Below are 6,638 nucleotides of genomic sequence, written 5' to 3'. Positions count from 1 at the left end.
AGAGGTCGTGGGTTCGATTCCCACAACCACCCTTTTCCTTTAAAAAATCAATTACTTTTTGAAATTTTCATATCTTTGAAACCCTAACTTTAAATCTGACATGCCATATATGAAAATTCATCAGAAAAATATGTAGATTTCAAATATGCTATTATCATTAATTTTTGAAATTACGTTCAGGGTGCAAACTTAAATAATACCTTCTTTGTATGATGAGATATTTTAGAAATGCCTATTACATATGTCCTTATAGATTGGTTGTTTTTGTGGAGCTATCCTATATGTTTGCAACCAAATTAAGTCTTGAACTGAATTATGATTGCACACACACACACACACATTCGCGTCGCGTCGCATATATATGCGCTGGGTATATTCACTCCGTCCGAAAAAACTTGTCCTTCAAAGAGATATACCTAGCACTAATTTGGTGTTAGATACATCCATTTGAGGGACAAACTTGGGACAAGTTATTTTGGACGAAGGGAGTATATGAAAACACTTATACACATGTTATCATTAAATACTAAAATGTACTTTGCTATTTCATTCTAATGCAATATTTTTTTGCGTCACCGAGAAACAACAACAAATGCGTAAACATATATTGGCAACTAGGTAGATATTTGCGTTGTATAATGAATTCTAAACACCTTCAGTTCACTTCAAAAATCATCATACCTTTATGCTTTTGCACAACACCACTTATCATGTTGCTTGTTTTTTTTAGAAAAGTTATCATGTTGCTTGTTGCGTGGCATCATGAAAGATTTCAAGGATTTGTTGATGTCGTTAAGTGTATGTATGAGGCGTGAATTTTTTTTTCTCCTGTTGCAACGCACGGGCACTTTTCCTAGTAATAATAAAGACAACTGGGTTTCTGCGGTACGTCGTCGCGCGTGATTTTGCGAAAAAAACCTTCTATTTCTTTGAAATCAACCCGCAGTCCCTGTTTAATTGACACCCTGGAAAAACGTTTAGTTTTTGCATAAAACCCCCTGCATTTGTTAGAAATTATGCCCACGACCCTTATCTCTTATTGGACTGGCTCACCACCGCGCTTCTCGCCGCACGCGCCGCCGCTTGCCGCCTGCGTCGCGGCGGGCGTCCACGTCGAGCCGGACAAGAGACCCATGTTAAAGGCTGGTCGCAGCGGAGGCCTCGGCAGGAGACTCGAGGCGGTCCCGGGCGCGACGGGAAGCTGGCCGGAGCACACGGACGACGGCTCTGCTTGCCAGCGGTGGCCGGAGGCGGACGGGGCTGGCTCGGGAGATCCACTCGGGCACGACAGGAGGCTGGAGGAGAGGGCCAGACGTGGCTTGGCGGGCGCGAGAGGAAGCTGGAGGAGAGGGCCAGGTGTGGCTTGGCGTCTCCAAGAGTCACGAGGCCGTCGCCGCCAGCGTCGGGCATCCAAGTCAGTCGCGGCGGCTCCCTCGTGCAAGGCTTTCGCCGGTCACCTTCCAGTCCAACTGCGTGGTGACCGCGGCGCCGCCGCAGGGTGACACTACCTGACATGCAGGGACGTCTCCGTTGGAGACTGACGAAGACGGGCAAGGCTGAGGTAGGGCGTTTCTGAAGCAGAGGGCCAGATAAATTGGCATTTGAGCTAATAATCCTAGAGAAGGAGAGACAGCCGATCCGAAGAGATGAGCTAGCGGAAGAAAAAAGTGTTTTGGGGCTTTCACCGAGGCAACTTCGACACTCCCACATCCGCGGCCTCCGGCAAACGAGCAGCACCACCAGAAGATTGCCCATCGCGCCTCCGCCACAGGCGCCCCAGCTAGCCCCCGCGCGTGCTGGCCGGCCGTCAGATCTGGCGAGCAACCGAGCCACTGCACACCGGCCCCGTTGCCCCCAGCCAGCCACCGGGAGGGGCTCCACCACCACGGCACGGGGACTCAGCCCCGGCCCCCGCGCGCCGACGAGCAGGCCGCCATCGCCCCAGCCGTTGCAGCAAACACAGCCGGGAAGTGGCTGGCCAACTGCAGCCACCACGGCCGAGAAGAGGAGAGCAGCGCTTGGGTGGTGTTAGGTGGATGGAGAAGAGAAGGGCGAGCTGCTTTGGGTGGTGAGGTAGCAGGAGGAAGATGGAGGCGGAGCGGCGCCTGAGTGGATGAGAGAAACGGCGATGTGTGGATAGTGGAACTGTGGAAGGGGCACGCAGTGGTGATGAGATAGCTCTCGTTGGGGAATTTGGGTGCGTCTTGCTTTTTCTAATCAAAAAATTGTATCTGAAGCTGCTGGACGCGGACGTGCTCATCGGGGCGGCTGGAACGGGACCAAAATGTGGTGTAGATGCACGTGCCTATGCATTCCTGCTGAGATTGATATAGTACTAACCAGACCAAGATGAGTAGTAATTACTGTGGTATTCCTGCTGATTGAAGTTTGGGGTAGTCTGCTAAATCGAATTGTTCAGAGCTACTCGTGGGTGTATATCAATCAAGGGATCAGTGTTGTTCAGTTTGATTCTACTTTAGCCCATTGCTGCAGGATTCAAAAAAACTGTACAATTTCGGTCGGATCGGTGTTGTTCAGTTTGATTCTGCTTTAGCCCATTGCCGCATGATTAAAAAAAACTGTACAATTTTGGTCGTTTTTCGTTCATATTTTGTCCATTTTTCATCCAAAAATTCAAATTTAATTGTCCTTTTCGTCCGAGATTTTCTGAAAAATTTCAAAATTCCAAAATCCGCCCATTCGTTCACGGACAGTAAATTTTTCAAAACAAAACACAAAACCTTGACTCGATGCTATGCGTGCTAGCACCGATTACATTTTCTTTACGCGATGAGCACCGACTATAATTACTTGCTGTTGTTTTTTGTTACTGTCATAATTTACTATTCATGACTACCACATCTTACAAATACATTATCAGATAGATTGACTAAAAGTGAGTGAATATTGAAAAGAAATATTTCTTAAGGTAGAAAATATTTGAGGCTCACCGGTACTTGCTGACCATCAAGATATTCCTCAACTCTGAATATCATCGATGTCGTTGATGAGATAGGGAGAAGAGAGGAGGGATGGGGAGTAGAGAGAGTGCAACAACGGTGCATCTTGCTCGCGTCCTGTTTCACCCCACAGCTGGGAGGGAGGAGCTCTTGCCTTTAGAACATAAAAACTAAAAAGAAGACTAACACCATCCATATCTGGATAAGGATTAGGCAGTGTTGTACTAATACACACACTGGTTAAGGCACAGATGGGAAACTCAAAAAATATGTTTCACGGCCAATTTATAAATTATCCTTTTGATTACACCTTTTTACACCTTTTGTGTGGTATATAAATCATTGCAATATTATTGGTTTAATTTATTGGGTTAGAACGTGTGGTATTTTTTTCTCCCATTGCAACGCACGGGCACTTTTGCTAGTGATTTATAACACAAGATAAACATTTTGAATCCACTTTTAACAATCTTTCAATACGCAAGAACATTTTTAAAAGCGTGATGACCTTTTTTTTAATACTATGAACTTTTTTATTTTACGATGAACATTTCAAAATACCAGTTAAATATTTTTATCAAATTAGTAAAATAAATATATATGTGGGAAATATTTAGAAAAGGTAAAAGGGACCAGTAAAACCGTACGTATGCTACACCCAAAACTAGCATCAAACAGCATAATGGCCGGCCCACCCCACGCGAACCTGGGCGAGCGCCAGGTCCCGCTCGCACTGATTGATGAGGCGAGGAATATTGCGCCACATGCATGCGCCTGCGTGGCTCACCTTCTCTTTTCCCTTTTTTCCCTCGTCAAAAAAAAAAAAAAAAAACTGACGCCTCTTCCCCGGTCGGCATCGCTCCACTGCATTGAGACCGGGACGGACGACGGCGACGTTGCTGTGGATACGCGGTACGTGTGCCTTGCGGATGGAGAGCACATGTTTCACGGCCGTGCCACAACCATCGCTGAATACCCAAAGTCCCAAACCGTACCACCACCATACGCCTATATTTGCGGTTGGTCCGATCCGAGCTGCCGCCTGCCGGCAGGGTCTCTGTCCGTCGCCATCGTCGTGCTTCCGTGCGCGACTCTGCCACACCGCTCGCTCCTTCCTCTCGCCACCGTGCCGGCACGGTCGTTCTTCAGCCGTATCTGTCCATCAGGCAACCCTTCTCTTCTGCGGACCCCTGCCTATCCAATCCAATCCCCCCACACACTAGCCAACGACACGTGGAAGTGGATCCTCTAACTTGGAAAAGAAAAGTCATCATGCTACCGTGCTAGCCTAGGGTAAAATGAAGAAGGAAAGTTAGGGACTATTAGCAATTAGGTTATTTACTGTTGGTATTTACTATGTAGATATAAATAATTTAAAATTTATTTTATTTCATCATCAGTTTGTTTGTTATTACAAACTTATACAATAGATCTGTAATTTGCAAACTAATTTAAGTTATTTTAGCCTTAATCATATCGATTGAAAAGTTAGAGTATTGTATCTTCCCTAACATTCCTTCTTAAAAGAGAGAAGTCCACATTTCAACCTCAAACTAACTACTCGGTTTAATTTACAACCCCGAACTACGAAATTGGTCAAAGTACACCCCCGAACTAACCATGAGGCCCAAAACATAAACCTGATCTCAGTTTTGTGCCGGTCAAGCTGTTTTGCCATAAGTCAATGCTGACTGGACAATTAAGTAGCCGACGCGCTCGTCCGATGATGGCTGAGAGAAGTTTTTTTTTACTTTTTTATTTCCTAGGTGCCTAGTCAGCAGTCCCGTCGGTGTTGACTTTGGTCAAAACCACTTCACGGATACAAAACCGAGATCAGGATTGAGTTTTGGACCTCGTAGTTAGTTCAAGGTGTATTTCAACCGGTTTCGTAGTTTAGGGTTGTAAATTAAACCAAGTGGTTAGTCCGAGGTTGAAATGTGGACTTCTCTCTTCTTAAAATGGCAGAGGATCCGGTTCCACGGCACGTACGTACGCCTTAAGTTCAGCTCCATCTTCTACGTGGCCATTCCACACACGTGCTCCAACTTATGATGATCGCGCTCATGGCCTCTCTTCAGCTCGATTCTACCGTGGCAGTCCTCTGCCTCGTCTTCCTAGTTTCTTGCATCTTCCTCGTTGCTAGAAGCCGCAAGGACGGCGCGCGCGGATCACCGCCACCTTCGCCTCCGGCGCTGCCCGTCATCGGCAACCTGCACGAGCTCGGCCGGGGACGCCACCACCGGAGGCTGCAAGCTCTCGCGCGGAGCTACGGCCCGCTCTTCCTCCTCCGCCTCGGCTCCGTTCCCACCGTCGTGGTCTCCTCGCCCTCCCTGGCCGAGGCCGTGCTCAAAACCCAGGACCACGCCTTCTGCAGCCGGCCGCAGCCGCGCACGGCCCACGGCACTCTCTACGGCTGCCACGACATGGCCTTCAGCCCCTACGGCGAGCGCTGGCGCCAGCTCCGCCGCATCGCCGTCCTGCACCTCCTCAGCGCGAAGCGGGTCGACTCTTTCCGCTCCCTCCGCCAACAGGAGGTCATGGGCTTCGTGGAGCGGATCCGCGCCGGCGCCCGGGAGGGAGCCGTCAACGTGACCGAGCTCGTCATCAGCCTGACCAACACCGTCATCTCCAAGGCGGCGTTCGGGAACAGGCTCGGCGGCGTCGAGCCGGGGGTGGTGTGGTCCGCCACATGATGAAGGAGCTCACCGAGCTGCTCGGGACGGCCGCCGTTAGCGACGTGTTCCCGCGGCTCCAGTGGGTGGACTGGGCGACGGGACTCGACGCAAGGATAAGTCGGACAGCGGCTGAGCTCGACAGTGTCATCGAGAAGACGCTCACGGAGCACGAGGGGAGCCGAGCAAACGACGGTGAGGTTCATGACCTCCTGGACGGCTTGCTCTCGATCGTCAAGGATGGTGATCAGGGGTTTAGGATGGACCGGATTGATGTCAAGGCGCTCATCTTGGTAATTCGATCAAGAACCACGGCCTATACTAGTCTGCTACTACTGTAACCTAGCACCAGTAGAAATAGCCCACGTGTTAACACGATCGATCCTTCTTCGCATTGCAGGACATGTTCATAGGAGGCACGGACACGATCTATAAGGCGATAGAATGGACCATGGCCGAGCTTGTTAAGAATCCAAGAGAAATGGAAAAGGTGCAAGCAGAGGTGAGACAAGTTGCTGCCGGTACGCAGGGAGGAGTCCTTGAGGAGGAGCTGGAGAAGATGAGCCTCCTCCACGCTGCCATGAAAGAGGCACTACGGCTACATCCGCCCATACCCCTCTTCCCGCACGAGTCGATTCAGAACACCCGGCTGCACGGCTACGACATCCCAGCCAAGACCCGGATCATGATCAACGCATGGACGATCGGAAGGGACAGCGAGTCGTGGGAGGAGGCCGATGAGTTCCGGCCAGAGAGGTTCATGGACAGGGCCATGGACTACAGCGGCAAGGACCCCCGGTTCATACCGTTCGGCGCGGGGAGGAGGGGATGCCCTGGTATCGCCTTTGCGTTGCGGCTGGCGGAGCTCACACTGGCGAACATGATGTACCATTTTGATTGGGTGCTCCCGGATGGCCAGGACCCGGAGTCATTTGAGGTTGTCGAGTCCAACGGCTTCGCGCCTGCGCTGAAGTGCCCTTTGATCCTTGTCGCAAAACCTTTATAA

The 6,638-nt window shown here is 49.9% G+C and overlaps 1 pseudogene; it reads left to right on the top strand.

The window, feature by feature from the left end:
- Positions 1–4,971: 4,971 nt before the first annotated feature.
- Positions 4,972–6,638, top strand: LOC123092573 (cytochrome P450 71A1-like; annotated as a pseudogene).

Source organism: Triticum aestivum, chromosome 1B, assembly GCF_018294505.1.
Source record: "Triticum aestivum cultivar Chinese Spring chromosome 1B, IWGSC CS RefSeq v2.1, whole genome shotgun sequence".
In the NCBI taxonomy this organism is placed as follows: Eukaryota; Viridiplantae; Streptophyta; class Magnoliopsida; order Poales; family Poaceae; genus Triticum; species Triticum aestivum.
This window is presented reverse-complemented; position numbering and strand designations above follow the sequence as displayed.